This window comes from Dromiciops gliroides, chromosome 2 (assembly GCF_019393635.1).
Source record: "Dromiciops gliroides isolate mDroGli1 chromosome 2, mDroGli1.pri, whole genome shotgun sequence".
NCBI classification, from domain to species: domain Eukaryota; kingdom Metazoa; phylum Chordata; class Mammalia; order Microbiotheria; family Microbiotheriidae; genus Dromiciops; species Dromiciops gliroides.
The window spans coordinates 158,968,646-158,980,847 of NC_057862.1; the positions used below are offsets into that span (position 1 = coordinate 158,968,646).

Here is a 12,202-nt window from a genome sequence, read left to right on the forward strand (position 1 = left end):
GAAAAAAAGTTAGACAAGAAAAAAACAAGCCCAACTGGTCGTTACATTGAAAAACCTTTGGACCCAACACTTTTGCAGAGGAGTTGAAGGAAGTGTTTTCTTTTCTCTTCTTCCAGGACCATGCTTGTCTTGTTATTTGTAATTTTTCATCATGAGTGATGTCTTTCTTTTTATGACTTGTTTAAGTTCTTTCTTTCTTTCTTTCTTTCTTTCTTTCTTTCTTTCTTTCTTTCTTTCTTTCTTTCTTTCTTTCTTTCTTTCTTTCTTTCTTTCTTTCTTTCTTTCTTTCTTTCTTTCTTTCTTTCTTTCTTTCTTTCTTTCTTTCTTTCTTTCTTTCTTTCTTTCTTTCTTTCTTTCTTTTTCTTTTTCTTTTTCTTTTCTTTTTAGTGAGGCAATTGGGGTTAAGTGACTTGCCCAGGGTCACAAAGCTGGTAAGTATTAAGTGTCTGAGGCCGGATTTGAACTCAGGTACTCCTGACTACAGGGCCTGTGCTCTATCCACTGCGCCACCTAGCTGCCCCTGAGTTTATTTTTATATAACCAAAATGTAAAAGCCAAATTTTGTCCCTTGGTTTTTTTTTTCCCCCTACAGAAGAAATAGGTAATATTTAAAAGTTTGGATGATACATTTTAAAGTTTTTGCCTCTTTAATAAATGGACTGTCCATGTCATATTAGTAAGAACATAAGAAGATTTTAAAATACCTGAACTCAAACGAATGGATGTTATGACTTACAGTATCAAAGGATTTACTATTTAAAGGAAATTGTTTTGAGTAGTTTTTTTTGTTGTTGTTGTTGGGTTTTTTTGGTGAGGCAATTGGGGTTAAGTGACTTGCCCAGGGTCACACAGCTAGTAAGTGTTAAGTGTCTGAAGCTGGATTTGAACTCAGATACTCCTGACGCCAGGGCCGGTGCTCTATCCTCTGCGCCACCTAGCAAGTTATTTAGTTTCTTTTTACAGATGAGGTTTTTTTTTTTTGTTTTGTTTTGTTTTTAATAGGTCGGGAACTTGAGTATCATATGCATTATGTTTCTGATGACCTCAGAGCCAGAATTTTATGAGACTTAATTTGTCCATTATTCTCCAAACCACGTTAAATAAAATCAACAGATACATTGACTGTCTGACAGTGTTCTGCATCAGTAGTTCAAGACTTGTTTATCTAGAGAAGGGAAGTATATTTCATCAATAGTCCACTCAAATTTAGATTTGTTGTTATAGTATTCTGAATTTTGATTTTAGTGTTTTCTTTAATGCCATTTTTTGCCTTAAGACAAGTTATTGTTCCCAAATTTTTCTTAATCCGTTATAGTTTTTTAATGACACAATAATCTTTCATTATATTTAGAGACCATAATTTCTTGAGGGTTTCCTTGATTTGTTAGATATCATCTTTGTTTCTACTTTTTTACTACTATGAAATTTCATGTTATCAATATTTTGGTATGAGTTTATTTTTCTTTCCTTTCTCTCTCTCTTTTTTTTTTTTAGTGAGGCAATTGGGGTTAAGTGACTTGCCCAGGGTCACACAGCTAGTAAGTGTTAAGTGTCTAAGGCCAGATTTGAACTCAGGTACTCCTGACTCCAAGGCCGGTGCTCTATCTACTTTCCTTCTTCTTTAAAGAGTAAATTTTATTGATTTTTTTCTTTTTGCTTTTACATCAGTCATTTATGGAAACTCTTTTTTTTTTGTTGTTGTTGTCCCCTTCCTTATAACAAAGAAAAATAGCCCAACTGAAACATGTATCACTTCTTTCTGTTCTCCTAATTTATTTATGCTGTGATCTTTTTTTTTCCTAGTTTCCATATCCATTATTTTGGCATATTGTGTTCAGTACTAGTCTAAACCTAATTTCTGCCAAACTACTTTAAAACTTTCTAGCCCTCCCATTCCTCTTTTCCCTGCCTCAAGTAGTTTGGGTTCTTGTATTTTTTGAATACAAGAATACTACTATGTTTTCTTGCCTTTGTTTCCTATTTATCTAGTCTGTTTACTGATCTACTTTGTATTTTAAAATTGATGCCATAATAGTTTTTTTATGATTATTGCTTTATATGATAATTTGAGATTTAGTCATGCTAGGCTTCCAGGAGATTCCGGGGAAGCAGCTAGTTGTTGCAAAGGAGTATTGGATCTGAAGTCAGGAAACCTGAGTCCAGATCTTGCCTCAAACACTTATTAACAGTATGACCTTGGGCAAGTTATTAACCAGTCTGTCTCACTTCGCTCATCTTTGAAATAGGAATAATAATAGTATGTTCCTTCCAGAATTATTGAGGATAAAATGAGATAACATATATGTAATGCTTTGCAAAACTTAAAGAGCTATGTAAATGCTATTATTAAAATTTTTTGTTCTTTTATTTACCTTGAGACTCTAGACATTTTTGTTTTTCCAATGAATTTTTTGGTTGTTTTCTACAGTTTTGTTTAGTAATCAATTGGTGGTTTTCACAAAATCTGTAAATCAGTTTAGGTAATATTTTCATTATATTGACATAACAGCTATGAACATTGATTCTCTCACTAATTGTGTTTTCCTTTATTTGTATTTAAATCTTGCATGTGTCTTGAGGTAAATGCCATTTATTTGGGGTATAAGTATGTCATCTTATGGTTGTTATTTACTTTAATATGTATTCTATTGTTTTCTTCTTTGACCCTTTCAAATCTTATGATGATGACATTCAACCTTAATTTCTATATGTTACATTCTGTTCATATTTTCTTTTTGATTAGTAGGCATAGGGGCAGCTAGGAGAAGCAGTGGATAAAGCACCAGCCCTGGATTCAGGAGGACCTGATTTCAAATCTGGTCTCAGACACTTGACACTTACTAGTTGTGTGACCTGGGACAAGTCACTTAACCCTCATTGCCCAGCAAAAAACAAAGAAAAAACACTAAAGAATGCCAGGCATTGTCCTAGGTGTTGGGAATACAGGGAAAATTAATTAAATAATTCCTACTAATAAGGAATATATATTCTAATGGTGAAACTGCAAGAACATATAAAAGTTTATTCAAAATAAATAGAAAAAATACAGGTAAATAAATGATATTTGGGTGGGAGAACAGTAGTAACTGGAGACATCAGCAAAAGCCTCATCTTGAAAGTAGTACTTGAAAAAAAAAAAAGAAAGTAGTACTTGAGCTGTATTGTGAGAGAAGACAGGATTTTTATGAGGTGCAGGTGAGTAGGGATTGTGTTCCAGGCATGAGGGGACAGCCAGAAGGCACAGTGATGAGAATCTGTAGGATCATGTATGAGGAGAATGTCAGTTTTGCTGGATCAAAATGTAAAGAAGAAGGAAGTATATCCTTTGAGGCTAAAAAGATTGGTTGGGGCCAGATTGTAATGGATTTTAAAAGCTAAACTTTGAAAATGGTCAGGCTGATTTGCTTATGGCCAGTAATAACATTTGTTTTTGTATATATTAATTTACGCATAGCCAGGACATCATCAGAAAAGGCATTTCGTTTATCCAAGTTCTGATAGTTACTACCTGTGTAACCTTGGGTACATCATTTAATTCCTCTGAGGCTAACTTTTCTCACCTTTTACGTGAAGTTTGGATTTGATGATCTCTAAGATCCTGCTGTGACAGGACAAAGAGCTTCAGGAAATTCCCCTTTTTTCTCCTGCTGGAAGAAGAGTAGATATTGAATGTTGAGCCACTTGTCTGAACTTTATAGCCTAGACTGGACTCTTAGGAGATTAGAACTAATAACCTTGAATAGAAGCCCTGACACTTTAAATAGAGAGTTAAGCCGAATGTAGCTATAGTCACCCTTAAGTTCCCATTTCTGACCTTGCATATCTGTGTATGCTGTGGACTTATTTAGTTTAAAAAAAGAGTAATGGTAAAAATGGTAAGTTGATGTGGTTACCAGATAATTAAGTTTTTCACTTTCCTGTTTCATACTTGAACTACATTTTGGATTAATTATCCTCTTGTGACCTAAACTGGGCAATTAACCACTATTTATAACATTTTTCTATGGGAAAATGTGTTTTGAATTTTAAACAATTGATTTACAAATGAAATTTTGGAATGACTCATTTTTAAGTGCAGGATATCCTGTATAAGGCACAGTCTCTGCCCTCAAGGCAATGTTGAGCTGCAACAAGAAGACTAGTATTATGAAAACAATAATTAGTGAACCGGTTACTACCATGTGATCCTGTCTATAAGTACAAAAGTCCTTTGGAGGAGTTAGAAGACTACCAAAAGAAGATGGAAATTTGATCTGAATATTGAAGGCAGCTAGGATTTACATATACTCATAAATAAGTGAAGAAAATTTAAGAAATGGGAATAGAATAAATAAAAAGTAGAAGAAGAAAGTAATAATAACATATTTGGAAATAATAAGAATATTAAGATTTTCCTCAGGTAAGAGGATTTGTATTTGAAGTTAGTGAGAAATATGTTTGGAGAACTAGAATGAATCTAGATTATGAAGGTAATTAAAACTCAGGGGAGTTTGAATTTGATAGAATTAGGAGTAGGCACAGAGTGTTTAAAGGGGGATGATAAATAAAGCTGATGGGGTAGGTTGGAGCTACTAAATTTGTCTACTATTTGTCTTTCTTTCTCTAGTCCGTATCTTTGTCAGGTAGCATGTTCAACTATGCTTTGGAATCATGGTTGGTTTTGTGTTTCCTAGAGTTTTTAAGCTGTTTGCTCTCTATGTTGTTGTATAAATTGTTTTCCTGGTTTTAATTATTTCATTTGGCATCAGTTTATAGAAATCTTTCAGGGTTTCTCTTAAAACTATTCTTTTTGTCATTTCTTACACACAGTAGTATTCTTTTAAATTCATATCCCATAATTTGTTCAGATAATTCTCTAATAGGTACTCCCATAGTTTCCAATTTTTTGCCCTAACAAAAATTTTTTGAAACTTTATTTTTCAAATTTTTCCATCTTTAGTAGAGTGGGTTGAAAAGTGAATGTCTGGTTGAGAAAATGAAGATGTGGAATGAAGACTGTGTCTTCAAGAAGTTGGTAGAGGTTGATACTGAAGGAAATGGTTACAATAATATGGTAGGGAAATGGGGGTGTGTGTGTGTGTGTGTGTGTGCGCGGGCGCACGCGCGCGCGCGTGCATGTGTGTTTAATAAATCACATTGTGGAGACTCAATCATAGTGATAGCAAAAGAATACCAGTCAGCTGAGAGAAGATAAAAGAGATAAAAGGGCAAAATTGATGAAGAAAGTTCTAGGAGGATGTAGGTAGAGTGGAAATTGAGAGCATAAATGGGGGAAAAGAGCAGAAGTTAGTATTGCCAGTAGAGTATTGCCAGTAGTTAGACCATTAATAAATGTTAAGTGCCTACTGTGTGTCAGGCCCTGTGCTAATCAACTGGAGAAATGCCTCTGAAGAATTTATAATCTTATAGGAAGCCAAAATAAAAAAGAAAGCTGAAAAACAGGAGAGGGAGAAGGTGGGGAAGGTCCCAGGGTGCAAGGGCATTGTGAAGAAGTCAAAGTTCACAATGAATGCCAGCTGGTTGGAAATGAGTTGTCTTTCCTTTCTCCCCTCCTTAAATGGAGGTTGAGGAGTTCATAGCATTGTCCTCCAGTAAGAGATAGAGAAGGTACTGATGAAGTGTGAGTACTAGAAATAAGGAAAAACACTTCTTTAAATATAGGACATAAAGAGAAAGAGGATATAAAGATAGAAATGTTGAGATGAAGAGGAAGGAAAAGGAGTTCATGTGGGCAAGACATCTATATAAATACTTAATGAATTTGTTGAGGGTGCAGAGCACCCCAGAAGTTTTCTGGGGCACACCAAGGAATCTTCTCCTTGAGAAACTAAACCAGAGGACAGATACAACTAGAGAGATAAGGGGAACCAGATCAGACTGAGCTAGCTTTGGGACCTCCACCCTTCATTCTGATCTCCCTTACCCCTGGGGAGATAAGTTTGGGTGTGGCTGTGGCCTTTGTGTCCTGAAGAGAGATCCAAAGCCACCCCTCACCCAATTCCCCTAGTCACTACCAGTGGAGGATGGTCCTCCACTCCTCACCCAATTCCTACAGCCACCACCAGTGGGGGATGGTCCTCCCTCACTAAAGGAACTTTCCACAGGCTGATGGTCACACCCCCTCAGTCCCCTATAAAAGTTCCTGCTGGTCTCCTGCTCAAGGAGATTGGTACCTCAGAGCCACGTGCTTTGTTCCATACCTATCTCCCCATGAGAAGTCCAAGGATTTCTTTCATGGTTTCCCTTCCCTCCCCCCTTCCCTTCCCTTGTCCCTAAATAAACTACCATCTTATTCTAACTGCTTTTGTGCAAGAGGGTGTAATTCTTTAAAGAGGAATTCCTAAGAACCCCTACCCCAAACCCTGTACCCGTTTTCCCCCATAACAAATTGTATTGTTGAATTACAGAGTGAGAAGGTAGACTTGAAGACCTGAGGAGTAGAGAAGGTTTGAACTAATTGCTTTGGAGGATATCATAGGAAGTGAACTAGAAATAATAAAGATTTCTGAATAGCTGTGAGGATAACACATGTGTAGTGGATTCAGTCACAGTGGTTCTCTGACCTTCTAAAAGAAGGCAGATATTAGGGTTCTGTTAATACTGAGACTTGGCTAAGTAAAGGTGAATGAACAAGAGGAAAAGAAAATTTGGGACTGTTTTAAGGGTATTAGAGCATTGTTGAATGGGCTATAGTTGAAGCTGAAGTTTTGAAGTATTAAGGCAAGTGAAGTTGAAAACAAGTCTTAATTAGACTAAAAGAACAGTTTTACTAGGAGTAAAGGGAGTAAGATAGGCAAAAACATTAAAGGACTTGGGGGTTGGCATGGTTTCTAGTGATAAAATTAAAAGTATATAGAAACAACTTTTTGAAGACAACTTATTTCTGTATAAAAAGGCATTTATGAAATACTTACTATGTGTTAAACACTTGATACAAACAAAAAAATAAAAATCCCCTGGGAGTCATCTGGTTCTTGTTTTCTGTTTAACATAGGGTAGATGCTGCCTAGGGCATCAGTTTACTCATTTGTAATATGAAGGCATTGAACTAGAATGTCTCTGAAGTCCCTTTTCGCTTTAGATCTGTGATTCTATGTTCTTATAATCTTGTCCGTATGGGAGTGTTTCACTGAAAAACATGACTTTAAAAATGAAAAACAATAACTGGAGAACAGTTATATATACTTCTAAAGTATAGGTCTAACTGTGTTACTCCTCTACTCAAGAAGATCCATTGTATAATAATTGCCTCTAGGATTAAATACAAACTCCTCTGGCATTTCAATTAAAGCTCCTCACTATCCACCCAGATTTTTAGCTGATCACATAGTCTGTATTCCAGTCAAACTGGGCCATTTGCTATTCTTCCTGCACAATAGTCTTTCTCTTATCTCTGTCTTTGCACAGGCTGTTCCTCATAACTGAAATGCTCTCTCTCTTCTCCTTTGCCTATTGGAGCTTCTCTTTAAGGGTAATTTTCTTCAAGTACTGTTTGAAGGCTTCAAGAAGCCTTTTTTTCCCTAAGGTAGGTGTCATGGTATAATGGAAAGAACACTTGCTCTAGAGTTGAAAGAACTGGGTTTGAATTCTGCCTCTGACACTTAATATCTGTTACCTTGGGCAAGTCACTTAACTCCCCTGGGTCTCAATTTCTTCATCTGCAAAATGATAGAGTTGGACTGGATGTCCTCTAAGCTTATAGCTGTGTTCCTTAGAGTTTTTGAGTCAAAGCTGTTTGCTCTACATTGTTGTATTGTATAAATTGTTTTCCTGGTTTTACTCATTTCATTTGGCATCAGTTTATAGAAGTCTTTCAAGGTTTCTCTTAAAACTATTCTTTTTGTCATTTCTTACACCCAGTAGTATTCTTTTAAATTCATATACCATGATTTTTTCAGATATTCTCCAATTAATAGGTTCTCCCATAGTTTCCAATTTTTTGCCCTAACAGAAAGAGCTAAATGTTTTTCTATGTATGGCTCCTTTTCCCTTTTCTTTGATCTATTTGGGTTATGAATCTAGTAGTGGTAGTGCTGGGTAAAGGGTATGAAATTCATTGTTTTTTTCGGCATAGTTTTCAATTGCTTTTCAAAATGATTGAACTAATTCACAACTTTTGGCCATTACTATTAATGCATTTCTGAAATTTTAGTAGCCCCAATATTAGCTCATTTTGACACAGCCAACTGAAATCTCCAGATATTTTCCAAATAGAAATTTTGTATAATGAATATTTTGGACTAAAATGTATGACTTTATTTTTTAAACACAAAGTTAACAAGATATAATTTACTATTCTGAACTTTTGAGATAATATGATCATAAAAGATTTAGATTTTTTTAAAACTTGAAGAGACCTTAGTTTATCTAGAACAACTCCCTTATTTTACAAATGAATAAACTGAGGAATTAAGTGAATTGTTTGAGGTCAGGGAGGTAATATATAGTTGGGAAATATTCCTTTAGTGACGAAGAGGAGGAACATAAAGATGCTTGTCATATTGATCACAGAAGAGTGTAGATAATTGAATGGACAAGTTCAGTAGCCCATGGCATGATAGGTTCCTTAGGTGTTTTATGTGTTGAATTGCATATGTTGTCTCTTTCCTTTACAAACCAATCAACAGCCAAGCAATAAAACCCCCAGTGAAGAAGATGGAAATCTTTTTTGGTAATCATTATCTTGACCCCTTATTCTGACATTCTATAATGAGTTTTTCATTAAGTATTGTGTGTTCTTCAGTTGTCACACTTACTGAGAACACTGTCCTAGGTTTCCTTTCATACCTCCTTCATTTCTGCTGGGTTGTGTGCCTTTTTTGAGTTTTGTACTTTTGTGCTTGGCCTTAAGTAATAGTATTCTCCTGGGAGAAACCTTTTTAATCTGTGTTTATCTCTTGAGGAAGGAGGAAGAAGGGCAGGGTGGGGGTGGGGGTGAAGTTCAGACTGTTTCAGATTACTACCATGTGAAGGCAAAATGAAAATCTTATTGTTGGCTTTGGAGACTATCAAATCTGAGAGGTTGTTTCTAAGTCATCTTTGGTTTGTTCTGTGGAAAAGCTATATGTGAAAAGGAGCAACTCCTGACACCTTTTCATTTCACAACTGGCTGCACTCATTTTGGACTTCTTTGACTTCTTTGCCATGCTTCCAGTAAACTCATCTTTGGGAAGTCTCATCATCTTGTATAATCCAATCTGCCTTGGTACCCACTCTTCATTGATGTCCTCTGCCTCTGTGATTGGAAAATGGAGCTAGATACACTTCTCAGGGTCCATTCAAGAGGGGAGACAGGAGAGGCATCTCCTCATTTCCTACTGAAATGTACTAATTTTGTATTTCTTTGACTTCTTCACCATACTCTACTGCCCAGGTATACCAATTATAAAAGACTGTTTTACATAGGCCTTAGTTTTTTCATCTGTAAAATGAGATGGTAAGACTAGCTGGCCTCTGAGGTATTTTTTATCTCTAGATTTATGATTTTATAAAAATCTTATTTAAAAAATTTTAAATGAAAAATTAGCCTATGACATGTGTTCCATCAAGGAAATATTTTGTTTCTTGAGGAACAAAAGGGGGGAATGTGGTAAAAAGTTTTAACAGTTGGTTAGATAATGGAGAGACGCCAGTTTTTCTTAGGACCACCCTTTTGGGGAGGAGACCAACAGCATTAGCTATGCACAGCACGCGCTTGACTCGGTCTCTCTCCCCAAAGGTGGCCTTGGGTTTTGGTGAGTTTTATACAGAATATAGACTAAGCCTAGACTTAAGACGATTTGTATTGTATTTCTACTTTCCTATCCTTCTAATCAACATCACCTTGTGACTACCATACAATAAAAGGTCTATCTAGAAAACCAGAAGCTTCTTCCATTTACTAGTCTGGGAGATAAATTAAGGGAAAGGTTAAGTAGGGTAGATTTATGATCTAATATCCAATTTTAATCTCACACATGTTAAATATAAGTATAAGGTAATATAGAAATGAGCTTTATGAAGATTTAATGAATTTTCATGTATGATTTTACATGGTAATAATTGTCCCATTAGGTGGTATTTTGGTGCTTTTCCTAATCATTAAACCTGTCGGATGAACATTTACAATGGAATTTTTTTGTTAATTAGCAACTATTTTTTGAGTTTTCACTGTTACCTAGTGGTTTCATTTACTCAACAAATATTTACTAAATATTAGATGACCATCATAGAGGCAGCATAGTATAATGATTAGAGGCTTGAACTTGAAGTTAGAAAAGCTTAGGTATAAATCCTGCCCTTTAAATATGTATATGACAGTGATCAAGTTATTTAACCTTTGTTGCCTGAAACAACTCCCTAGGGCTTATCTACTAATTCCTTGGTTGTGATCTGTTCTCACATGGAGTATCCCAGAAGTGTATTTAGCCTAAAGTTTGTAGAAAAGTATAAGACATAATCTTAGTCCTTTGAAGAACTTAAATTATTTTAGGTAATAAATGAATATTTAGGCAGTATGACTCTTGGAAAAGAAAGAGGAACAGGAAATGATTATGGGCTTTGAACATTTTATGGTTGGACTTAAACTGGACTTTGAAGGATGGCTAGAGAGAACAGGTTTATGCTTTCCAGTCAGATGGACAAAAAATGGTATATTTGAGGAGTGGTTAGGAAAGCAGTATGACTGGTTAAGAGGGTTCGTATTGAAGAATGGTAGAAAATAATATTGGGGATAGGTAGAGTGGGGCCAGGTTCATAAGAACCATTTAAATATGAATTCACTTCAACAGTATTTATTAAGTGCCCTGTATGCTTAGCCTCAGATCTTTCTGTATTTGTTTTTTTCTAACTGTAAAATAAGAGAGTGAACTAGATATTTTTTAAGGTCTCTCATGACCATGCCACCTCTGACATTTAGTACTATTTAGTAAGACATAGCTAGTGCTAGAATAAATAGTAAGTAATTATTTCCCATTAGAACAATATTGTAGTTGTTTATATTAAAAATATAGATACAGGAAATTTCAAGTTTTATGTAATTACGGGAAAATATATAAAGCATGTATTGTTCAGTCATATCAGTCATATCTAACTCTTTGTGACCTCATTTGGAAATTTCTTTTTTTTTTTTTTTGTTTTTGTTTGTTTGTTTTTTTGGTGAGGCAAATGGGGTTAAGTGACTTGCCTAGGATCACACAGCTAGTGTCAAATGTCTGAGGCTGGATTTGAACTCAGGTACTTCTGACTCCAGGGCCAGTGCTCTATCCACTGCACCACCTAGTTGCCCCCATTTGAGGATTTCTTGGCAAGGATATTGGAGTGGTTTGCCATTTTCTTTCCTAGTTTATTTCATAGATGAGGAAACTGAAGCAAACAGGGTTAAGTGATTTGCCTAAGATCACACAGGTAGTAAGTGTCTGAGGCTAGATTTGAACTCAGGAAGATGAGTCTTCCTCACTTCCTCACTCTAGCTTGCTTATCCACTGCACTACCTAGCTGCCCATATTGAAAAAGAAATCAGCCGTTTTACTTTGATTTATTTTTAGTTTGTTTATAGGATTAAGCTCCCTTCTTTAGGAAGAGCTAGCCCTAAAATGAGCCAGACTAACATAGTTTCTTAAGTCTAGGTTACCTATAGATTTAGTGAATAGATAGATTGAGAAGACTTATCATTTAGTAGCAGATAATTTAGAACAAGATGTAATAAAATAATCATAGGATTATTCTTTTAAAAGGTTTGGTTTCTCTTTCTGGTAGCTAATAGAAAGATTAGCCAGAGGCCAGGTTTCTCTTTTCAAGTCTTAAGTGTAGTAATGTACTCTGCTAAGGAAGATATGGTATGACTGCTAACCACTGACCACAGGTACACTTTCTGGTAACAAAAGGTGCCATGGAAGGAAAGGATGTTCTTTAATCTTAATCCTGGTTTAGGATTAAGAAAGTCACTAGTCAGGAGACCTGCTTTGTCAGATTGATTGAATTGTGTTCAAAACAAATTTCTGTCATTTTCGCAATTTCTCTTTTTTCTTATAAAAACCATCTCTGTAAATCACTCTTTGTCTCTTATCTCTGAGGAGTCAGGTGATCTGGTTTTAAATATGCAAATGCTATCTTTGCAGATTAAATCATAGGTGGCTCTTAACTTTGTCCTCAGTTTCCTTTTTATTATTTCAGATAATTTTAACAACATAAAGCATAATTCTAAATTAATCTAACTTGCAAC

At 35.4% G+C, this 12,202-nt stretch overlaps 1 protein-coding gene across 1 annotated transcript in view; it reads left to right on the plus strand.

Annotated features, from left to right (window-relative positions):
- Positions 1 to 12,202, plus strand: part of ADAM10 (ADAM metallopeptidase domain 10) — a 170,998-nt gene that overhangs the window by 58,118 nt on the left and 100,678 nt on the right.